General features: G+C 43.5%; 1 long non-coding RNA gene and 3 other non-coding genes across 4 annotated transcripts; 1 reads left to right on the top strand and 3 right to left on the bottom strand.

Moving 5' to 3' along the window:
* Window positions 1-2890: 2890 nt before the first annotated feature.
* On the bottom strand, window positions 2891-2972 carry TRNAL-AAG. Its single transcript has one exon. It is a non-coding gene; the product is annotated as a tRNA-Leu (tRNA).
* Window positions 2973-3284: 312 nt separating this feature from the next.
* Window positions 3285-6074, bottom strand: LOC115896838. The gene is made up of 4 exons (XR_004056725.1): window positions 5875-6074; window positions 5579-5772; window positions 5202-5408; window positions 3285-3652 (listed from the first exon to the last, which is right to left on the bottom strand). It is a non-coding gene; the product is annotated as an uncharacterized LOC115896838 (long non-coding RNA).
* A 3622-nt stretch (window positions 6075-9696) lies between these two features.
* TRNAE-CUC lies at window positions 9697-9768 on the bottom strand. The gene has a single exon. It is a non-coding gene; the product is annotated as a tRNA-Glu (tRNA).
* Window positions 9769-10233: 465 nt separating this feature from the next.
* TRNAF-GAA lies at window positions 10234-10306 on the top strand. Its single transcript has one exon. It is a non-coding gene; the product is annotated as a tRNA-Phe (tRNA).
* The last annotated feature ends 14461 nt before the right edge of the window (window positions 10307-24767 follow it).

Raw genomic sequence — 24767 nt, 5'->3', positions numbered from 1 at the left:
GTCTTTTAACATATAAGTTCTCCCCATATCTCTTTTTTCTTGAAATTAATTTAATGATTAACTAGGTGGTTGGTGCTATTGAGTTTCACAGTTTGGATTTTAATTATTGCACACCTTTGGTAGTATTTAACATGTTCCTCTGCCCCTGTATGTCCTAAAAATTAATAATTAGATCTAGGGGTTTGAGATTTGGTTTTGGTAAGACGACTTCAGAGGCATCAGCACAAGCCTTTTTTGTTTAACATGACTAAAGTCGTCTTCAGTAGCCTCCTTGCTTTCTGGTGAAAAGATTTTCCAGGTTCATCTGGTATATTTCCTTAAGAAAACTCTTCTAAAACTAGTACAGGAAAAAAATACAAGACCTGAATAGTCTGATACCAATTATTTAAGTAGAACCTATAATATATATTCCCAGAAAGAAAACTCCAGGCTCAGATGGTTTCACCAGTTAATTCTACTAAACAAACGAGGAAAAATAATCCCAATGTTAAACTCATTTTATGAGGCCTGTGTAACCTTAATACCAAACCATTAGGGAATGATGAGGGAAAACAAACAACACAAGAAGTTTTTTTTTGTTTTTGAGATCAGAGTTTCACTTATCGCCCAGCTGGAGTGAAGTGGTGCAATCTTGGCTCACTGCAACCTTTGCCTCCCAGGTTCAAGCGATTCTCCTGCCTCAGCCTCTTGAGTAGCTGGGATAACAGGCGCCCGCTACCACGCCTGGCTAATTTTTTGTATTTTTAGTAGAGACAGGGTTTCGCCATGTTGTCCAGGCTGGTCTCGAACTCCTGACCTCAGGCGATCTACCTGCCTTGGCCTCCCAAAGTGCTGGGATTACAGGCTTGAGCCACCGCGCCCGGCTGGGCGCGTGGCTGGAAATTTTTTTTTTTTTTTTTTTTTTTTGAGACGGAGTCTGGCTCTGTCACCCGGGCTGGAGTACAGTGGCCGGATCTCAGCTCACTGCAAGCTCTGCCTCCCGGGTTCACGCCATTCTCCTGCCTCAGCCTCCTGAGTAGCTGGGAAAATTACAGGCCGGGCGCGGTGGCTCAAGCCTGTAATCCCAGCACTTTGGGAGGCCGAGACGGGCGGATCACGAGGTCAGGAGATCGAGACCATCCTGGCTAACACAGTGAAACCCCGTCTCTACTAAAAATACAAAAAACTAGCCGGGCGCGGTGGCGGGCGCCTGTAGTCCCAGGAGGCTGAGGCGGGAGAATGGCGGGAACCCGGGAGGCGGAGCTTGCAGTGAGCCGAGATCGCGCCACTGCACTCCAGCTCTGGGCGACAGAGCGAGACTCCGTCTCAAAAAAAAGAAAAAAGAAAAAAAAAAAAGAAAATTACAGGCTATTATCATTCATGAATGTAGTGAGAAAAATCTTGAGATAGTAACAAACAGAATCCAGGAATATACATTTTTTAAAAGATGACATGTCTTGAACAAGTTAAGATTATTTATTCTAGCATGGAGAAAGTGGACTAGCATTCAAAAATCAGTAAAGATGGCCAGGCGTGGTGGCTCACGCCTGTAATCCCAGCACTTTAGGAGTCCCAGGAGGGAGGATCACTTGAGGTAAGGAGTTTGAGACCAGCCTGGCCAACGTAGCAAAACCCCCCTCTCTACTAAAAATACAAAAATTAGCCAGTGTGGCCTGCACCTGTAATCCCAGTTGGGAACAATTCTGTGATTGTCCTTCTTTCTAACATACAATTCATATGATTTTCTTTTTATTCTCTTAAATCTGGAACATCATTCAAAATCTACACATAGAAAACTATCTCCTCTTTAGTAGAGTTTGCCCCTATTAGGGCAATAACATATCTAATCCTTGTGAACCCCCATGAGAACCCCGCTAAACTCTGAGTTCCATGGGGCAAGGACGTTCTGTGCTGTTCCCTTCCACATCCTCTCCATACCCTCCCAAACTTTAACTATGAAGCTGGAAGGAGGAAGAGACGATTAGGGAAGGTTTCCAGGGAGAAACAACTTCCAAGCTAAGGTCTAGAGAATGAGACAGACCGGAAGTATGCAGACAGAACTGCTCGGAGGAGATAGGGCTCCCCCGGAAACCACAGAGATACGGGGTACTGAGAAGCCCACAGAGAAGGTACCTGGCTGGATGTGTCTGGCAGTTGTAAGGTAAGGCAAGGCACTGGCACTTTCCCTAGAGTTGTCTCTTCTCTAGTCCAAGCGAGAAGTGAGCACACTACAGAGAGGCTGGAGGAAGAACCGCAGCTGATTCCAAACATAAATTAATCCTTCAGGCTGCCGGCGGTGATTCAAGCCTGTAATCCCAGCACTTTGGGAGGCCAAGGAGGGAGGATCACTTGAGGCTAGGAGTTCGAGACCAGCCTGACCAACGTGGCGAAACCCTGTCTCTACTAGAAATACAAAAATTAGCCAGGGCGTAGTGGCGCGCACCTGTAATCCCAGCCACTCGGGAGACTGAGGCAGGAAAATAGTTTGAACCGGGGAGGCAGAGGTTACAGTGAGCCGAGATCGTGCCACTGCACTCCAGCCTGGGCGACAGAGCGAGATTCTGCCTCAAAAACAAACAAAATTAATCCTTCAGAGGAACTAGCGGAATCTGTCTTTAGTTACGAGCAGATTGCAAGAGTCGGACGTCCATTCGTTTGTTTGTAATAAAGAAGTATGTGTCATTAAAGTTTTCCTTTTGCTTGTGTCACACATTGCTGTATCTGAGGAGCCTGGAGTACACTGTCCTCTCAATTACAGGGGAACATTGTTCTGTGGACGGTTATCTCTAGCTCCGTGGTAAACAGAAGTCAAAGAGGAGAAAGAATGGGATTGATACGTAAGAACCATGCATACTGAACATTTGGAAAGGGATTCTCCTAAAAACTGTCCCCAGTGAGAATGAAAAGTGCTTGGCAACGGTGGGATTCGAACCCACGCCCCCGAAGAGACTGGAGCCTTAATCCAGCGCCTTAGACCGCTCGGCCACGCTACCGTGGGTCCGGAATATACCTTTCCGCACTTTCCCTAGTAGAGAATGTCGCCCCCTACGGCGTTTAAGGTGTACCGTTTTCCCCAGTGGGGAATGTTGCCCCCTGCGGCGTTTAAGGTGCGTCTTCTCCCCACGACCTCTTTTCTGGAGCTCCCTCCAGTGCCACCAGAGAACTTCAGGTTGCTGTTCAGCCGCCACACACCCCGACCCCCAACACGTTGCTTTCTCACTGATGGGAGTAGTGAGGAAGGAAACCGGCCGATCCTAGACGCCAGTCACTTGTGTCACCGATGTAAGAGGAAGCGGCCACGCGGACCGAGAGCCCCAGGGGACGCTGTGGGTCACAGGTTCGCCGTGGAAGGTGACGCCTGCCTGGAATTCCGACGCCGCTGAGCGAGTTTCGAGTGGTTTGGCCGAGGGAACGCTACGAAAAAAGGGGGCGCCATGCCAAAGAGCGCAGTTGTAGCTGTTTATGAAGGTAAAAATTCAGAAAAAATTCAGACCCGCGGTCTCCGCAGAAAAGGCACATAACGGTTCAGTTTGAAACTCCAAGATTCGAATCATTTAAAAGTATAGTTGCTGCTGTACTATAATGCGATGAATTGATAAAGTTGTTCGTTGCGTTTCTCTTAACTGCAGGCGACAGCGCATCGGTCTCCTTGGCCCAAATTTTTGACTGAGTCCTAAAATAAAAACGGATTGTGCAAAAAATTATGACAGAAATAAGATCATAATAAAGAAAGCGCTGGAGTTTATTTTGTCATTCATCTTCATTAAAATCAATGCTGACAGAAGTTTTTATCCAATATGCCTATGGAAACTAGGCTGTCTTACAAATTCTTTTTTTTTTTTTTTTTTTTTTTTTTTTTTTTTGAGACATAGTTTCGTTCTTGCTGCCCAGGCTGGAGTCCAATAGCGCGATCTCGTCTCACCGCAACCTCCGCCTCCTGGGTTCAAGCAATTCTCCCGCCTCAGCCTCCCGAGTAGCTGGGATCACAGGCATGCGCTACCATGCCCGGCTGATTTTGTATTTTTAGTAGAGATGGGGGTTTCTCCATGTTGATCAGGCTGGTCTGAAACTCCTGACCTCAGGTGATCCGCCCGTTCCAGCCTCCCAAAGTGCTGGGATTACAGGCGTGAGCCACCGCGCCCGGCTGTCTTACAAATTCTTATACTTGAATTGTTCATAGGGAATTTATTGCATAGTGCCTGGTGTTAATTTCCTGTGGCTACTGTAACAAATTATCGGAAACTGTGTGTCTAAAAACAACAGATATGTATTCTCTTACAAGTCTGGAGGCCAGAAATCCACAATCAGTATGTGGGCCAAAATCAAGGTGTGGGCTGGGTCCAGCTCGCTCTAGAAACTCTAGGTAAAATCCTATCCTGGCCTTTTCCAGTGGTGGTGGTTGCTTGTTGACTTATGGCCACATTTCTCCAGCCTTCAAGGTCAGCACCTACAAATATACCTCTGCTTTGTCTTCATATGGCCTTCACCACCAAAAAAAAAAAAAAAAAAGGGCTGATTCACTAAAAGTATCTCGTTGCAGTACTCTTAGCAATACATTATTTCCTAAGGAAATTACTTCAGGAAAATTACTAAGAAAAAAGATTTCCAAGAAGGCAAAAGCAATATAGTCACTCCCTACTCCATGTTGGTCAGGCTGGTCTGAAACTCCCGACCTCAGGTGATCTGCCCGTTCCAGCCTTTTTTTTTTTTTTTTTTTGAGGCGAAGTCTCCCTAAGTCACCCAGGCTAGAGTGCAATGGCGCGATCTTGGCTCACTGCAACCTCTGCCTCCCGGGTTCAAGCGATTCTCCTGCCTCAGCCTCCTGAGTGGCTGGGACTACAGGCACCTGCCACCATGCCCAGCTAATTGTTGTATTTTTAATACAGACAGAGTTTCACCATATTGGTCAGGCTGGTCTCGAACTCCTGAGCTTGTAATCAGCCTGCCTCGGCCTCCCGGAATGCTGGGATTACAGGCGTGAGCCACGGCGCCCAGCCTGCTCACGCCCTGCTCTTTCTCCTTGTCTCACTTTCCTTTGTTCCTCCGTATTCCCCAAGGTAGGCGTGCCTCTTTTCTCACCTGCTGTATCAATCTGGGCTCTCTGCCTGGTTCTCTCAGTCCCTCACAACAGCAATAATCTCCTCTCCACTATCTGCCTGGTTCTCTCAGTCCCTCACAGCAGCAATAATCTCCTCTCCACTATCAAGGCTATATTCTCCTACCAGTTCTAGATCTCTGAGAACAAGATGGCCGAACTTGAGGGAGATTGACCACTTTTTGACAGCTTTAACCTTCAAGGACACAAAGCAAGGGTGCCCTCCTGCTAGGTGCTAATTGGTTCAATGTTTCATCAGCTGCATCTTGGTCCATCAAAGGCATCAATCCAGAGACTGATTTTCTCTCTGGTGTTTGCATTCCTGCACGGTAAACTAGAAGGGTGAAATCAAAATAGAAAAATGGCAGAAATTATTTGAAAGTGACGATATCAACCAGTGAGCACCAGAAATCCATTAACCCGTTCAACAAGTACTGACTGAATGCCTACTCTGTGCCTGGGCACTGAATATTCAGGATGAACGCTGACACCGGCGGTCCTCACCCTCACAGCTAGGAGGAAAGGCAAACTGATTAAGCGATTGTAAGTCATCATCGTGACTGAATTGGTGCTGGGTCACGCAGCTCGGGATTGGAACTTAGTGTCGATCTGGAAAGGCCTGCTTGGAGAAATTTACGAATGCACTGAGGAATGGGGTGGAGGTAGTAGGTTGGAGCGAGACAAGACTGGCGAGAAGTCTGAAAAGAGAAAGACAATTTGGGTTGTAGGGGGGCCTCTGGCGGGATTGAACCCGCAACAGAACCACCCCCACAACCCCTCTCTCTCCATAGAATCCCTACTTCCTGGGTGAAAGACTGAGAATCCTGAAGGGGTCAGGAATGAGAAGGACAAAGGAGAAAGAAAAGAGTAGGAGGGCTTCTCCCACAGTTCCCGCGGATCAGTTGCGTAGGTGGTGGAGGTCCCTGACAGCTGCAGCTGCCTGGTCATTGCTGGATCTGTGATTCTAAAATTCGGAGCAGTAACGAGCCCAAGGGTGCACCTGAGGAAAGAGTAAGGGCACACAGAGTCATAACAATGTATGTATGTATTTGAGCCAGGGCCTCGCTCTGCCACGATCAGAGCTCATTGCGGCCTCGAACTTCTGGGCTCAAGAGATCCTCCTGCCTCAGCCTCCAAGCAGCTGGAATTACACGCACAATTGACCGCGCCTAGCTTTTCTTTCTCTTTCTCTCTCTCTCTCTCTCTCTCTCTCTCTCTCTCTCTCTCTCTCTCTCTCTCTCTCTCTCTTCTCTCTCTCTCCCCCCCACCTCTCTCTTTTTGGTAGAAACGGGGGTCTCGCTTTTTTGTCCAGTTTGATCTCTAAATCCGAGGCTTCAAGCGACCCTCCCGCCTCCGCCAGAAGGAAGAATGTAAACGGGACATGAATGTGTCCCTGTTGCCCGGCCCTGGCGAGGCACTTGCTAGTATCCTCTATCCAACTGCCGGCTGAATGTGTTCTCTCTAGGAATCGAGGAGGACTGCCTTTCTCGCTGGTTCTATTTCAGTCCCGATCCCACAGCTTCAGTCCAACAGGTTTGCTTTGTTTGATGGGCCGGGCATGAGAGTGAGATTTGGAGCTATCCTCACACGTTCCTGGAAGTTGAACAGAGATCTCTGATAGAACTAAACTGATTCCCCAGGACCTACCAACTTGAGAAGTTTTCTGGGTACCTGTACGTACTTGTCAGCAACTGCCATATATAAGTCTCTCTCTGTCGCCCAGGGTGGAGTGCAGTGGCGCGATCTCGGCTCACTGCAAGCTCCGCTTCCTGGATTCAAACAATTCTCCTGCCTCAGCCTCCCGAGTAGCTGGGACTGCAGGTGCCCGCCACCGCGCCCGCTTAAATTTTTTTTGTATTTTTAGTAGAGACGGGGGTTTCACCATGTTGGCCAGGCTGGTCTCGATCTCCTGACCTCAAGTGATCCGCCCGCCTCTGCCTCCCAGAGTGCTGGGATTACAGGCGTGAGCCACCACGCCCGGCCGCTTTTGCTTCTTCCGATCCCTTGTCCTGGAATGTTGGTTTCCATTTTGTTCCCTAATAAAAATCTTGTTCATTCTTCAAAGCCCACTTCAGATAAGGTCTTCTCCACCCCACCTCCAAATCTCCTTCTCTCACACACACACAAACACATGCCATTGTATTTTTCCACACTTCATTTTAGCAGGTGACTCTTCTGCCCAATAGAAAACTTATTCACACTATCCGTCTTCTTCATTCCCTAAGTACCGTGAGAAGAATGATGATGATGATAACATTAATAACATGGATTTGGATAATTGGCTGACTGCTTTTGTGTATTATGTTATTGACTCATCACAACTTTATATAGTAAATACTATAATACTTCTATTCCCATTTTACAGTTGAGAAAATCGGGATTTGGGGGGTGTTAAGAGGTGAGATTTGTGTCTTGGTCGTTTTTCATTTTTCATAGTGACTAGTGTAGTACAAGCCTACGGGCTCTGAATATTTATAGATTGATTCATTGACCCTAGCTGTTGACTTTTTTGTTTTTGTTTTTGTTTTTGTTTGTTTGTTTTTAGCAGTCATTCACATTCTCTTTCCTCCTCTTGTCCTGATGCATATTTTGGTTTTATTTTTTCGACTCTCTCTCTGAGTTGACGAGTAATCAGTGGCAAGTCTGGTGAATAAACAGAACCTACTGTGCCAAAATGCAAAATTAAGGAATTTTGTTTTCCTCTGGGCAATGAATAATAGCTTATATGAGAAGGAAAGAAAGTGGTAGCATTCGAAGAAAAGTTCTTCATCTCTAATCCAATTAGCTTTATATGGAAAATGAAGGAAAAGAAAGGGAAAAAAAGAGGCATTAATCAAGATAAATTAACCCAGACAGTTCCTTTCACAGGGGTCCCAACCAGACTGTTTTCTGATAGCAGAGGCATAAAAACTAATGAAGCAAGAGATTCTTGCTGCACATAGAGGAGACAACGTGTGATATCATGAGAAGAGGGTGCTGCTGTTCAAGAAGTGATCACCACCAGGCCTAGAGGGTTGAATTCCTATGAAACATTAGATTAAAAGACTTCCGTATATACAGGAATTTTACAAACCATATTACTTTTATGTCTATGTCAAAATAAAATGTCTTAGTCAAATGTATGTGCCAAAGTTTATTAATTCAAGGAGAGAACTGACAAGATGACAAACGAGTGTCCCATCTCAAGGAAGTTTTGGAAACTGAATATATGGGGCAAGAGAAGCGAAAGTGCAATTAATTAGAAAAAGTCCTGCTTCATTTAACTTGATCATAAAAACATCATGTCCTGGCCGTACGCGGTGGCTCACGCCTGTAACCCCAGCACTTTGGGAGGCTGAGGCGGGTGGGTCACTTGAGGTCAGGAGTTGGAGACCAACCTGGCCAACATGGTGAAACCTCCGTCTCTACTAAAAATAGAAAAATTAGCCGGGAGTGGTAATCCCAGCTACTCGGGAGTGCCTGTAATCCCAGCTACTCAGGAGGCCAAGACAGGAGAATTGCTTGAAACCGGGAAACCGAGGTTGCAGTGAGCTGAGATCGGGCCACTGCATTCCAGCCTGGGTGACAGAGAAAGACTCCATTTCAAAACAAACAAACAAAAAACTCACATCTTCCATTTGCTGGAGAAATAATATCAGGAGCACCATGATTTTTCTTTGGAAACTTGTAGAGAAGTCATACGTGCCCCAAACTCTTATCAGATATAAGAAAGAAATAATAAGCAGTACATCTGGGGCTGCTCTTTAGACAGACCAAGAAACAAAGATTCATGCCTCAATACTGTCAGACAGGAGCCAGTCAGCACAGTCACCAAACCTTGTCAGGAGAGAAACAAAAATCTGCTTTTTCTCCAGTAGTTATCGGTAAATTTATCAAATGTGCATTCAGAGATGATGATGAATGCATTGTTTGCCTGTTTCTCAGTTTTGTGACAGCAGGTTTTAATTTAATTTAACATGAAATTAAACCTTCTCCTATCCTCTCTTAGGAAAATACATGATTTGTACGTTCATAGGGGAAGAAAGATTGAAGCGCTGGAGAGATGAAGCAGTCCCGAAACTGCTTTGGCCCAGAATATTAAATTACTGTGTAGGTATTTCTAGGGCTATCCCCTAGCTCCCAGCTGGAGCAGCGTGGAACTAACAGAAAAATCTGAGGAAGATAGACTGGGTGTGTAAACCACTGAGGTTCTAGCAACTTCAGAAGCTTGAACACAGCCATCAAATCTCCCAGAAATGACTTCCCCATTTCTTCTCTGTCGTCTTCATAACTGTCTTTTCAAAAGGTTATGCTAGTCTCGACTAACTCCTAATCGATTGTCTCTGGAATTTCCCGCTTACTGAATCACCCAATTGAATGAGTTAAAATTGTTAAAGCGCTTACTTAGAACAATGCCGGACACTCGATCTACGCTAGATTAAGTTTTCATTAATAAATGTTTTAAAATAATTGAAAATTACATCGCTTGTCATTTTGTACCTGGAGTACTAAAACACGAACGGGGTTTCTATGCAGAAAACACTTCATATGAAAATTGAAAGTTAACTTATCCACAATTATCTGTCTACGCAGAGATTTCGTTCCTGGATGAAAGAATTTGGAGGTTAAAAGAAAAACATCTTTTCCCTGACCGGGAATCGAACCCGGGCCGCGGCGGTGAGAGCGCCGAATCCTAACCACTAGACCACCAGGGAACTCATAAACGCCTTCTTAAAATACATTTATGAAGCTAGAACTCGACACACTTGCACACAGTTGACTTTTCCCAGTTTTCCAACGAATTAGTGCGAGGTCATGCCCTCGTATTCACCGACCTCTTGTTTTGCACCAACCAATAAAATCTGGACGCAGAGGGCGTGGAAACGCCATAACAGTAACTGGTAGGTTCGTAACTGGACGATGGAACGTGCTCTGTTTCGATGTGTGCATTCAACCGGGAATAAATTGTAACGTTAATTTGTAATTGTCTTCTTGCTTTTCTTTGCATAAAGTAGTGAGCCATATGAAGAACAAAGTAATTTTTTAATTTGTCTTTGGTTCCTTCGGAGTACTTGTCATTGTGGTTTTTGTTTTGTTTTGTTTTTTAATAAATACCTCATAGTAAATAAAAACATAAGTAATAAATTCATTAGGCCTTATTTCCAAGTGATATGGGCGGAGCCGAAATAGCTCAGTTGGGAGAGCGTTAGACTGAAGATCTAAAGGTCCCTGGTTCGATCCCGGGTTTCGGCAAAAGGGCGCCCGCTTTTTGAGCCCAGGGCACTATAAATACTGTACTTTCCTTCTACAATACAGAAAGACTCCTTAGAACCTAAAATGGGGGCACATTTTTCTCAGATTCATAAAGGAAATCGCAAGAACACTGGGATACGTTTATTTCTGTAGCAGAACTCTAGGTGGAGGTTTCAACATCTCACTAGATAAAAGAGGAAAAAGGCAAACGTGCTGAAAGAAGTTTAATCTTGAGCAATACCAATTACATTTTATTTTCGACCTATTTTCCCTCAATGAATATTTATTAAGTGAATTGTTATTGTTATGCGCGCATCTAATTGAAGAGACATCCTGAACAGGCTAAGTACGAGCAGCAAGGCTGTTTATTCACTCGGGTGCGAGCGGGTTGAGTCCGAAAAGGGAGTCTGTGGAGGGTGGTGGGATTGCAGCTAGTCTTATAGGTTAGGGGTAAGCAGTGGAAAGTTACACTTAGGGGCCGTTTATTGCGGGCAGGGTAAGAATGTCACAAGATACATTATCACAAGGTAGGAGGGGTCACAGAGCACAGTGTCACGAAGTTGATTGATCAGTTAGGGTAGAGCATGTTACAATGGTAGAAGGTCGCAAGGTTGGCTAATCAGCTAAGACAGGAACTATTTATCTTCTTTTGTGGTTTTCCTGTTGTCCCAGACTTTCTGGCTGCAGGATACCTTCTGGATGTGTACGTGTGGGACACAGGGGTCACAATGGCTTGACCATAGCACAGCCTGCTCCGAGGAAAAGGATAGAGAGAGGCACGGCCGGTGAACTGAAAGAAAGGTTCCTAGAAGAAAGAGCCGGCTGAGCTGCTGAAAGAGTGGCTCCTTGCTATGGGTGGGGGAGGGGCGGGGTGGGTGCTGAGCTGTGAAAGGGAGAGAGCCAGCATATTCCCTCAGCCACCTTTTTCCTAACCTCCTAATTTGCTAGCTCTTGGCGTATTCAACCCGTCTTCCTACTCGGAGGAATGGTCTCTGGTTTCCAAGTCTACTTAATATTCCATCTGAGCTTTTGACCCCTCTACCCATTACATTTTGCTCTATGCTTGTGTCTTGCATCTCTCTCCTCCTTACGTGCCTCTCTTCAAACTACAGAATGTCTAAATCTCCATCTTTGGACAACAACAATGGAACACATGACCTTACGCATTATCCTCAGACTTTTTCCTTCCACTCAGCACTAAATCTGTTCTAAGAACAATGTTTACCCCATTATTTGCTCATTGGCTGAGGAGGTCTGCCTTCCAATCCCAGGAAACCATTACCATCAACTTTCCAACTTTCAAATGTCTTGACTCTTTTTGGTCCTATACTTAATTTTGCACAGTATAACAACCTATTGACAATCCTTCCTTTATGAAGCAGCCCTCCTTTGGACTTTGGGACTTTGAAGGAGCCTCGTTGTCTGGGGTGACACCAAAGGTTCATCATCTCACAGCCACAGAGATCAAGGACCTGGACACACAAGAGTGAGGTTAAGAGTGGAAATTTAATAGGTGAAAGAAAGAAAATATCTCTCTGCTACAGAGAGCGGTCCCGGAAAAATGGGTTGCCAAAATGTGGTGAAATGCAGGGATTTTTACAGATGAGCTAGTGGGGAGATGGCGTCTGACCTACACAGGGCACGAAAAACCCAGTTAGGACCAGGTGTGCCAACTGCATAGGGTGTGAATCTCTGGCAGCCCTCACCCCAATCTGTTATTATGCAGGTGAGTTCTCTGCCTGAGCTTCTCCATGTTGCCCATTTCTTTCTTACTGTACACATGCTAACAAAAAATGGAAGGTGGAGCCTCATGGTGGACATGCCTGGCCTCCAGGTAGACCTTTTCTATATAGGTGCAGCTGCCAGCCTTCCCCCATTCAAGTTTCCAGCTTCCTTATCTATGTCTGCAGCTCCATCTTTCAGGCTGCTCTTTTTCAGAAAAGGAATAATTTCTAGGGCTGCTTTTTGTTAGAAGAGAAGTTCTGCTGAGGACTCTTTTGCCCTATCTACCTAAGCAATTTCTTTGTGCCTCCTGTAGCAACTTGACTCTCCATTATTTTTCTCCATACTCTCTCACTATTCCCTTTCAGCTCCCCATCCCTCCAATGTTAATGACTTTGGTATTTTTTTAAATTAAATGTTTATTTTTAGGTAGTCATAGATTCACATGCAGCTATAAGAAATAATACAGAGAGATTCCTTACCTGCTTGCCCCCAATGGTAACATCTTGCAAAACTGTAGTGCAAAATCACAATAGGATATTGATATTGATAAAGTCAAGATGCAAAACATTTCCATCACCACAAGGATTCCTTATTGCCTTTTTACAGCCACACCCACTTCCCTACTGTCCCTGCTTCAACCTCTGGCAACTACTAATCTTTTTCACTTTTATGATTTTGTCATTTCAAATATGTTTTAAAAATGGAATGATACATTATGTAACCTATTAGGATTGGCATTTTGCACTCAGTGTAATTTTCTAAAGATTCATCTAGGTTGTTCAGCATCAAGAGTTCATTCTTTTTTCTTGCTCAATAGTATTCTGTGGTATGAATTTACCAGTTTGAACATTCACCTGCTGAAGGAAAGTTGAGTCATTTTCAGCTTTTGACTTTTACAAATAAAGCCACCATAAACATTTGTATACTGGTTTTAGTGTTAATATAAATCTTTGTTTATCCAAGATAAATGTCCAGGAGTGCAGCTGCCGGGTGGTATGGTACTTGCACATTTAACTTTTTAAGAAACTGTCACTGTCTTCCAGAACAGCTACATTTCATTCCCACCTACATGTTTACAGCCTCATCAGCATTTGGTTGTTGCCACTATTTTTATTTTAGTCATTCTGATAGATGCATAGTGATATCTCACTGTGGTTGTAATTTGCATTTCCCTAATGCTAAGGATGTTGAAAACGTTTTTATGTGCTCATCTGCCATCTGTATATCTTCTTCGGTGAAATGTCTCTTTAGATGTTTTATCCAATCCGATAAGAATAGCTGTGTACATGCCGGGTGCGGTGGCTCACGCCTGTAATCCCAGCACTTTGGGAGGCCGAGGCGGGCGGATTACGCAGTCAGAAGATGGAGACCATCCCGGCTAACATGGGGAAACCCCGTCTCTACTAAAAACACAGAAAATTAGCCGGGCGTGGTTGCAGGCGCCTGTAGTCCCAGCTACTCAGGAGGCTGAGGCAGGAGAATGGCCTGAACCCGGGATGGGGAGCTTGCTGTGAGCCGAGATGGCGCCACTGCACTCCAGCCTGGGCAACAGAGCTAGACTCCATCTCAAAAAAAAAAAAAAAAAAAAAAAAAAGAGTACTTGTGTACAGGTTTTTATGTGAGAAGTTCCTGAAAAAGCTGGAAGTTCAAAACTTTTCCAAATCTCTGTCTTAGATTATGAAGTTGTCATGCCATGCAATTTGTTTTTTAAAAAAATTATTTAGTGATACTTCTTAAAGCAATGTAAGGAAGACTATTCAGGACTATCGTGATAGGCAGGGACCACTGCAAGGAGTTCTTGCAATAAGGGAAAGAGATTGGCCTCAATTCTGAATATAGCATGGGCAAATGGGAATTTATAGCCAAGGAGCAGTGTGTGGTGGTCAGTGGACAGGAAATTACTAAGAGAAAACTTCAGAGGTAAGGGAAATTCTGGCTAAACAAACCTAACAGGATTCTTGCTGAAGACAGGCCAAGGTAATCAGACATCAATCATCTGGGGGATGGTGGAGAAATGAGGAGCCTGATCAGAAATGGAGGTTAATTAAACATAGATGATATGGGGGTTCTTGCTAAACTGACTTGGCAGTGTTCTTTGCTAAAACTGGACGTTACAAGGAAGTGCATAGATGGGCCTAGCAGAAGATTCAGAAGCCTGACTAAAGTTTGGCCAAGCGAATAATCTTTGTTAAATTCTTATGCAACTTCATTTGCAAAGTGCAATACAGACTACCGTCTTGTTGTTTGAAGAAAGGAAGAACGCAACATGGAGAAATTTCCAAGATCATAAGTCACTAACGAGTTTCTTCCGGCTCTCACTGACTGAATGAATCACTATTCCCTGAGGGAAAAAAAAAAAAAGGAAGATCGAGCAAAGGGTAGCATATACCAGTCCCACCAGTGAACTCACGTGGTCCTCTGTATGCAAAAATAATGCTGTTGATTTTTAAAAAGAAATCCTGAAAAGGGAAGTTAAAAGAGACCGGGTCTCGTCGGTCCCGGGCGGAACCGCAGGCGTTGCTCGCAGGCGCGGTCCCACCGCCGCCCAACACGGGGAGTTTGACCTGCTCCGTGTCCGGCCTGGGCCTGGTCCCCCCCTCCTTAGACAACCTGGTACCCCCGGGCTCCCCCGGGAGTCCCATGTTGGTGCCAGACCCGGTGCGGACGCCCGCTCCACACAGCGCCGTAGCCCTGAACCCCCGAGCACCCACGATCCGCCGACCTCAGCCTCCCGGGGAGCTGGGATTACAGGCGCGCGCCACCGCGTCCGGCGCTTGGTTTGGTGGCACCGCGATCTTGGAGGCTGCAACTGCCGACTGCGTGTGCTGGGAGGCGGGATCCGTGCAGCGGTTTCGTCGCGGCCCAGCCGGCTGCCGCTCCAGATTGCCGAAAATGCCTGGTAGAACTAGCTGAAGACACCGCAGAAAGCACTGGCAGAGAAATGAATGAGCATCCCTTACTATGTTGTCCTCGGAACCTTTACAAAAAGGTCAATTAAACAGATAGCTGTAAATTTAATAAGGGAAAGAGTGAAGGACTGTGTTGAGTGGGTTTCACAGACTTCAATATGTATATGAAATCACCTGGGGATCTGGCTAAAATGTGGAGTTCTAACGCTGTAGGTCTAGGATGGGGTCTAGGTATTCTGCATTTGTGAGGAACTCCCAGGTTAGGCCAGTGTTGCTGATCAGCAGCCCAGGCTGCAAGTGACAAGGTTGTTGATGCTTTGGGACCTGATGGTTCTACAAGTTCTTGTCACATCATTATAATATTAGAACATTGAAGAGAAAAGAAAAGAAAGACAGAAAGAAAGAAAAGTAAATAAATTATTATTATTATTATTATTATTATTATTGAGACGGAGTCTTGCTCTGTCGCCCAGGCTGGAGTGCAGTGGGGCCATCTCTGCTCACTGCAAGCTCCGCCTCCCGGGTTCACGCCATTCTCCTGCCTCACCCCCCCGAGTCGGGGACTACAGGCGCCCGCCACCGAGCCCGGCTAAATTTTTTATTTTTAGTAGAGACGGGGTTTCACCGTGTTAGCCAGGATGGTCTCGATCTCATGACCTCGTGATCCGCCCGCCTGGGCCTCCCAAAGTGCTGGGATTACAGGCATGAGCCATTGCGCTGGGCCTAAATAAATTTATTTTAAAAAAGAATAGAGACGTGAGATCTCAACTCTCACTGAGAGTTAAGATTTACTCATAAGTTCTTCCATAGGTGTAATGGCAGGGTACTCTGTACAGAATCACCAATACAGGCACCTAATCTGCACAAGAATGGCTTACTGGACGAGGTGCTACCTGAAATATGTCTTAAACATAAGCTATAATTAGGCACATAAAGAAGGGCATGGAAAAATTTTTACCATCAAGTCCTGGCAGAAGCAAAGCTAAAAAGGTATGAACGCCTGGGAAAATTACTAGTTCCTAGTTCAAGTAGACCTGAGCAGAAAATCAAAGGTTCATGGACCAAAGTAAAAAGATGAAGCAGTGGCTGCTCCAGCCTGTAATCCCAGCACTTTGGGAGGCCAAGACAGTAGGATTACCTGAGGTCAGGAGTTCCAGACCAACCTGGACAACATGGTGAGACCCCCCCCCCAACACACACACACGCACACACACACTAAAAATACAAAAAAATTAGCCAGGCGTGGTGGCACACGCCTATAATCCCAGCTACTTGAGAGGCTGAGTCATGAGAATAGCTTGAACCCTGGAGGCAGAGGTTGCAGCGAGCTGAGATTGTGCCACTGCACTCCAGCTTGGGTGACAGAGTGAGACTCCATCTAAAAACAAAAAACAAAACAAAACAAAAAGGATAAAGATGAGTCCACAAAGGAAAAAATAGTTACTTTGTGTAGTATACAGTCTCCAAAAACTGACCTCAATGCAGCATATTTTTCAGTAGTTACACCCTTTTATAGTCCATTCCCACAGTGAATCTTGGCTGACATAACAAAATTATTTCATTGAGGTGATACTGTGCCAGTTCCAGGGCTAACCCATATGAAATTTCACACCTTCTGACTTGGTTTTTTGGAATGCTAAATCTTGGGATGCTCCCTCTCAGAGTCTAGTCACCATGCTGTGAGAAACCCAAGCCACATGAAAAGCCCAGTTTCATTCTCCTACATGTGACTAACCAATTATCCCAGCACATTTGTTGAAAAGGTGTCCTTTCCCCATATTATGTTTTTGTGTGCTTTGTGGAGATCAGTTGGCTGTAACTATTTGGGTTTATTTCTGGGATCTCTACTGTTCCATTGGTCTATGTGCCTATTTTTATACCTGTACCATGCTGTTTTGGTGACAATGGCCTTATAGTATAGTTTGAAATCAGATAATGTGATGCCTCCAGCTTTGCTCTTTTTGCTTAGTCTTGCTTTGGCTATGTGGCCTCTTTTTTGGTTCCATATGAACTTTAAATTGTTTTTTTCTAATTCTGTGAAGAATGATGGTGATATTTTGATGGGAATTGTATGAAATTTATAGATTGCTTTTGGCAGTATGATCATTTTCACAATATTGATTCTAGCCATCCATGATCATGGGATGTGTTTCCATTTGTTTGTGTCGTCTATGGTTTCTTTTAGCAGTGTTTTGTAGTTTTACTTGTAGAGGTCTTTCACCTCCTGGGTTAGGTGCATTTCTAAGTATTTTAATTGTTTTTGCAGCTATTGTAAAAGGGTTTGAGTTCTTGATTTGATTCTCCACTTGATGGCTGTTGCTGTATAGAAGAGGTACTGATTTGTATACATTAATTTTGTATCCAGAAACTTTACTGAATTATTTTATCCGTTCTAGGAGCTTTCTGGAGGAGTCTTTAGGGTGTTCAAGGTAAACGATCATATCATCAACAAACAGTGACAGTTTGAGTTCCTCTTTACTGATTTGGATGCCTTTTTCTTTCTCTTATCTGATTGCTCTGGCTAGGACTTTCAGTACTATGTTGAGGAGGAGTGGTGACAGTGGGTATCCTTGTCTTGTTTAGGTTCTCAGAGGGAATGCTTTCAACTTTTCCCCATTCAGATTATGTTGCCTGTAGGTTTGTCATAGATGGCTTTTATTACGTTGAGGTATGTCCCTTGTATCTCAAGTTTGCTGAGAATTTTGATCATAAAGGGATGCTTGATATTGTTGAATGCTTTTTCTGCATCTATTGAGATGATTGTGTGGTTTTTGTTTTTAATTCTGTTTATGTGGTGTATCACATTTATTGCACACATACTTGTGTATGTTAAACCATCCCTGCATCCTGGTGTGAAACCCACTTGACCATGTGGATTATCTTTTTGATGTGTTGTTGGATTTGGTTAGCTAGTATTTTGTTAAGGAATTTAGCATCTATATTCATCAGAGATATTGGTCTGTAGTTTTCTTTTTTGATTATGTCCTTTCCTGCTTTTGGTATTAGGGTGATATTGGCTTCAGAGAATGAATTAGGGGGGTTCCCTCTTTATCTTGTGGAATAGCATCAATAGGATTGGTAACAATTCTTCTTTGAATGTCTGGTAGAATTCTGCTGTGAATCCATCTGGTCCTGAACTTTTTTTTGTGATAATTTTTTTGTTTGTTTGTTTGTCTTTTTAGATGGAGTTTCGCTTTGTCACCTAGGCTGGAGTGCAGTGGCATGATCTCGGCTCACTGCAGCCTCGCCTCCTGGGTTCCAGCGATTCTCCTGCCTCAGACTCCCGGGTAATTGGGTTTACAGGGGCCTGCCACCATGCCCAGCTAATTTTGTATTTTTAGTAAAGACAGAGTTTCACCATGTTGTCCAGGCTGGTCTCCAACTCCTGACTTTAGGTGATCCACCTGTCTTGGCCTCCCAAAGAGATTACAGGCAAGAGCCACCGTGCCCGGCCTGGTAATTTTTTCTTTTCCTTTTTTTTTTTTTTTTTTTTTTTTTTTTTTTTTTGAGACGGAGTCTCACTCTTGTTGCCCAAGCTGGAGTGCAATGGTGTGACCTCGGTTCACTACACCTCCGCCTCCTGGGTTCGAGCGATTATGTTGCCTCAGCCTCCCGAGTAGCTGGGATTACAGGCACCCGCCACCATGCCCGGTTAATTTTTTGTATTTTTAGTAGAGACGGGGTTTCCCCATGTTAGCCAGGCTGGTCTCAAACTCCTGATGTCTGGTGATCCACTCACCTCAGCCTCTCAAAGTGCTGGGATTACAGGCATGAGCCACCATGCCCAGCTTGGCCTGGTAATTTTTTAATTACCATTTTAATTTCCCTGCTTGTTATTTGTCTGTTCAGCATATTTGATTCTTCCTGATTTAAGCTAGGAGGGTTGCGTCTTTCTAGGAATTTATCCATCTCTTCCAGGTTTTTTAGTTTATGCATATAGAGGTATTCATAGTAGCCTTGAATGATCTTTTGAATTTCTGTGGTGTCAGCTGTCATACTTCCCGTTTAATTTTTTATTGAGGTTATTTGGATTTTCTCTCTTCTTTTGGTTAATCTTGCTAAAGGTCTATCAATTTTATTTATCTTTTCAAAGAACCAGATTTTTGTTTTATTTATCTTTTGTATTTTTTGGTTTGTTTCCATTTCATTTAGTTCTGCTGTGATCTTGTTTATTTCCTTTCTTCTGCTGTGTTTGGGTTTGCTTTGTCCTTGTTTCTCTAAGTCCTTGCGGTGGAACCTTAGGTTGTCAGTTTGTGCTCTTTCAGTCTTCTTGATGTAAGTGTTCAGGGCTATGAACTTTCATCTTAGCACTGCTTTTGCTGTTTCCCAGAGGTTTTAATAAGTTATCACTACTGTCGTTCAGTTCAAGGAATTTTTAAATTTCCATTTTGATTTTATTTTTGACCTAATGTTCATTCAGGACCAGGTTATTTAATTTCTATGTATTTGCATGGTTTTGAAGGTTCCTTTTGGAGTTGATTTCCAGTTTTATTTCACTGTACTCTGAGAAAGTGCTTGATATAATTTGAATTTTCTTAAATTTATTGAGGCTTGTTTTGTGGCCTATCATATGGTTTATCTTGGAGAAAGTTTCATGAGCTGTTGAATAGAATGTGTATTCTGCATTATTGAATGGAATGTTTTGTATATATCTGTTAAATCCATTTCTTCCAAGGTATAGTTTAAATTCATTGTTTCTTTGATTTTCTGTTTTGATGACCTGTCTAGTACTGTCAGTAGAGTATTAAAGTCCCCCACTGTTATTATGCTGCCATCTATCTCATTTGTTAGGGCTATTAAGTAATTGTTTTAGGCCGGGCACGGTGGCTCAAGCCTGTAATCCCAGCACTTTGGGAGGCCGAGACGGGTGGATCACGAGGTCAGGAGATCGAGACCATCCTGGCTAACACGGTGAAACCCCGTCTCTACTAAAAAAAATACAAAAAAGTAGCCGGGCGAGGTGGCGGGCGCCTGTAGTCCCAGCAACTCGGGAGGCTGAGGCAGGAGAATGGCGTAAACCCGGGAGGCGGAGCTTGTAGTGAGCTGAGATCGACCACAGCACTCCAGCCTGGGCGGCAGAGCGAAACTCCGTCTCAAAAGAAAAAAAAGAAAATCAAAGTAATTGTTTTATAAATTTGGGAGCTTCAATGATAGGTGCGCACATGTTTAGGACTGTGATATTTTCCTGTTAGCCAAGGCCTTTTACCATTATATAATGTCTCTGTCTTTTTTAACTGCTGTTGCTTTAAAGTTTGTTTTGTCTGGTATAAGAGTAGCGACGCCTGCTCAATTTTGTTGTCCGTTTGAATGAAATGCCGTTTTCCACTGCTTTTTGTTGTTGTTGTTGTTGTTGTTGTTGTTGTTGTTGTTGTTGAGACGGAGTCTTGCACTATTCAGCCCAGGCTGGAGTGCAGTGGAGCGATCTCTGCTCACTGCAAGCTCCGCCTCCCGGGTTCACGCCATTCTCCTGCCTCAGCCTCCCGAGTAGCTGGGACTACAGGCGCCCACCACCAAGCCCGGCTAATTTTTTGTATTTTTAGTAGAGACGGGGGTCTCACCGTGTTGGCCACGATGGTCTCGATCTCCTGACCTGGTGATCCGCCCGCCTTGGCCTCCCAGCGTGCTGGGATTACAGGCGTGAGCCACAGCGCCCGGCCTCCACCGCTTTTTAAGTTTATGTGAGTCCTTATGTGTTATGTGAGTCTCTTGAATACAGCAGATGGTTGGTGAATTCTTATCCATTCTGCAGTTCTATATCTTTTCAGTGGAGCATTTAAGCTGCTTACATTCAATGTTAGTATGGAGATGTGAAGTACTATTCCATTGATCATGCTATTTGTTGCCTGTGTACCCGGGTTTTTTTATTTTTGTTTCTGCTTTTTAAATTGTATTTTTGTTTTATAGGTCCTGTGAGATTGATGCTTTAAATAGGTTCTGTTTTGATGTGTTTTCAGGATTTGTTTCAAGAGTTAGAGATTTTTTTTTTTTTTTTTTTTTGAGATGGAGTCTCCCTCTGTCGCCCAGGCTGGAGTGCAGTGGCGCGATCTCGGCTCACTGCAAACTCCACCTCCCGGGTTCATGCCATTCTGCTTCAGCCTCCTGAGTAGCTGGGACTACAGGCGCCCGCCACTATGCCTGGCTAATTTTTTTGTGTTTTTAGTGGAGATGGGTTTCACCGTGTTATCCAGGATGGTCTGGATCTCCTGACCTCGTGATCCTCTCGCCTCAGCCTGTCAAAGAGCTGGGATTACAGGCGTGAGTCACCATGCCGGGCCAAGATTTGGAGAACCTTTTAGCAGTTCTTGTAGTGGTGGCTTGGTAGTGGCGAATTCTCTCAGCACTGGTTTGTCTGAAAAAGACTATCTTTCTTTCATATATGATGCTTAGTTTTGCAGGATACAAATTCTTGGCTGATAATTGTTTTGTTTGAGGAGGCTGAGGATTTGGCCCCAATCTCTTCTAGCTTGTAGGGTTTCTGCTAAGAAATCTGTTGTTAATCTGAAGGTTTTCCTTTATAGGTTACCTGGTGGTTTTGTCTCACAACTCTGAAGATTCTTTCCTTTGCCTTAACTTTAGATAGCCTGATGACAATGTGGCTAGGCGATAATCTTTTTATGATGAATTTTCCAGGTGTTTTTTGTGCTTCTTGTATTTGGATTTCTAGGTCTCTAGCAAGACCAGGGAAGTTTTCCTCGATTATTCCCCCAAATATGTTTTCCAAACTTTTAGATTTCTCTTTTTATTCTGGAACGCCAGTTATTCTTAGGTTTGGTCATTACATAATCCCAGACTTCTTGGAGACTTTGTTCATACTTTCTTATTTTTTTTCTTTGTGTTTGTTGGATTGGGTTAATTCAAAGACCTTGCCTTTAAGCTCTGAATTTCCTTCTTCTACTTGTTCAATTCTATTGGTGAGACTTTCCAGAGCATTTTGCATGTCTATATATGTGTCCAATGTTTCCCGAAGTTTTTATTGTTTTTTTATTTATGCTATCTACTTCATTGAATAGTTCGCCCTTCACTTTTTTTTTTTTTTTTTTTTTCCCCCCCGAGATGAAGTCTCACTGTGTTGCTCAGGCTGGATTGCAGCCACAGGGTCTCAGCTCACTGCAACCTCCGCCTCCCGGGTTCAAGCAATTCTCCTGCCTCTCAGCCTCCTGAGTAGCTGGGATTACAGGTGCATGCCACCACGCCCAGGCAATTTTTGTATTTTTATTAGAGATGGGGTTTCACCATGTCAGGCGGGCTGACCTCGAACTCCTGACCTCAAATGATCTGCCCACCTTGGCCTCCCAAGGGATTACAGGTATGAACCACTGCACCTGGTCTTTCCCTTCACTTCTCCTATCATATTTTGGATTTCCTTGTGTTGGGCTTCACTTTTCTCTGGTACCTCCCTAATTAGCTTAATAACTAACCTCCTGAATTCTTTTTCAGGTAAATCAGGGATTTCTTCTTGGTTTGGATCCACTACTAGTGAGCTAGTGCGATTTTTGGGAGTGTTTCCTTCAGGTTAACAACAGATTTCTTAGCAGAAACCCTACAAACTAGAAGGGATTGGGGCCCAATCTTCAGCCTCCTCAAACAAAACAATTATCAACCAAGTGTTTCTGCTTCCTTCAGAGGATCCGTGGGTCCTCTTGGGTGTCCTGATTTATTCCTGCAGTCGTTCTGGAGCTAAAATTCATGATGGGGGCCTCCACAGGCTGCTCTGTCCATTCAAGTCAGAAGTGCAATCTAGTCCTGTCTCCATCTGCCATGATGCTTCCAATTCACTTCCAGTGGTCAATTTTCAGGCTTCAATTTGCTCAGCCTCTCAATGGCATTTGGCCCAGCTGATATTCCCCCTTTATGAAAACACATTCCGGCCGGGCGCGGTGTCTCACGCCTGTAATCCCAGCACTTTGGGAGGCCGAGGCGGCGGATCACGAGATGAGGAGATCGAGACCATCCTGGCTAATACGGTTAAACCCTGTCTCTACTAAAAAAACAAAAAATTAGCTGGGCGTGGCGGCGGGCACCTGCAGTCCCAGCTACTTGGGAGGCTGAGGCAGGAGAATGGAGAGAACCCGGGAGGCGGAGCTTGCAGTGAGCCGAGAGGGCGCCACGGCACTCCAACATGGGCGACAGAGAGAGGCTCCGTCTCAAAAAAATAAAATAAAATAAATAAAAAAGAAAAAAAAAGAAAACACACTCCTCATTAGACCCCTGAGGGTCTTCTATCACAAAATCCCTGAGTGTTAATGAAAGATCTGAAGTATACCAGCCTCGGGTTTACGAGATGACCTCTTTTAATCTTTTTCACAGCAGAAAGGAAATCATAACTTCCTTGAGTGTTGCTAAAATTGTTTTATTATTCAGGCAGAAGCAGTCTCATGACCCAAAGAATGAGTATCTGAAAAGAAAGAATAGCTATTGGCAATCACCCTGTTACCTCCAATCACTTATAAACCATTATTGTCTATCAGAAACCATCCATTTTTATCTGTTAAGCCGGACATTGTCCTTGAAGCTCACTGGGACCTCTTAATTCTTTATTCTTTTCATAAATAGTGTTTCCCCAAACTTTGGTGAACCAGTTGCTTTTGGTGTTCAACTTTTTAGGGAGCCAACTGAGACATAGCCATACCAGACCCTTCCACCCCCCCAAAAAAATCCAACATAATTATATAATATATAATATATACATGTATTACTTTAACATAAAATTTTAAAAATAGATGTTTGAAATTATGTATCATTCTGTAATATTTGCTTTTCGATTGCATCACTGTTATTACTTAAACAAAATAATAGGACTAGCTAATAATGGCAATTAGTAGTAATTTATAGTAGGGCTAAATACATAAATAATATGTTTGGGAAAAAGATAATATGTTTTTAGTATTTCTATCTGTTCTCATGCAGTAATTTAATTTTTAAAAACTCTTTATTGGATATTTAAGTCTCATAGGCTATATTATTTCAACTTTAAGGTACGTTAATAAAGGAAAAACATAAATACAAAAATGTAAAATACAGTAAGAATGTAAAAGAAGAACATAACTACAATAAAACTACTTAAGCAGATATTACCTATATTTAATGAAAAAAATGGCACTTCTTTCTGTTCTGTGAAACAAATTGAGTATCTTTACCCTTTCTGTTTCTTTTTCCAATATTTTTTTCTGTGATCTGTCTGCAACATTTAAGACATCTTTATTTTCTTTAATAGAGTGGTAATACTGAATACAGTCAAAGATAAAATTCACTTTGAATTGCAGCTCTGCTCTCTTACCAAGCCCATATTACTTAGATTCCTGGTATCATTCTAGTGTGATAAAATCACACTAAATATCCTCTCAACAAAAGCATTTGAGCATTGAATACTCAGTATTTTACTTACTAGCAATAGCAGGCTGTTGCAGCAAGCTGAGATCGCACCACAGTACTCCAGCCTGGGCAACAGAGGGAGACTCCATCTCAAAAAAATAAATAAATAAAATGAAATAAATAAATAATAAACTTGGGAAACAAAGCTTGGATTCCAAATAAATTGTATTTTTAGCAAGAGATTGATAAAGTCCTATTTAACTTGCATTCTGAAGCAGTCTTTTTTTTAAAAAAAAAAAATCTTTTCTTAGTGTATGAATCTTTATGTCACAATCTACATAGCATAACATTGTTAAAATTAATGTGAGGCTATTGTTTTGGAATGAACTCCTGCACTAGGTTCCAACAGACCAGACCAAACCAGAAGGGAGTCACTTATGCAGGGTACCAAGTGATCAAACTGAACTTTAAAACAGGTCGGTTTTCCAAAAAACAGGAGATTCAGAGCAACCAGT

This window comes from Rhinopithecus roxellana, chromosome 4 (assembly GCF_007565055.1).
Source record: "Rhinopithecus roxellana isolate Shanxi Qingling chromosome 4, ASM756505v1, whole genome shotgun sequence".
NCBI classification, from domain to species: Eukaryota; Metazoa; Chordata; class Mammalia; order Primates; family Cercopithecidae; genus Rhinopithecus; species Rhinopithecus roxellana.
The sequence above is the reverse complement of the archived record's forward strand: the minus strand, read 5'-3'. Positions and strand labels throughout refer to the sequence as shown.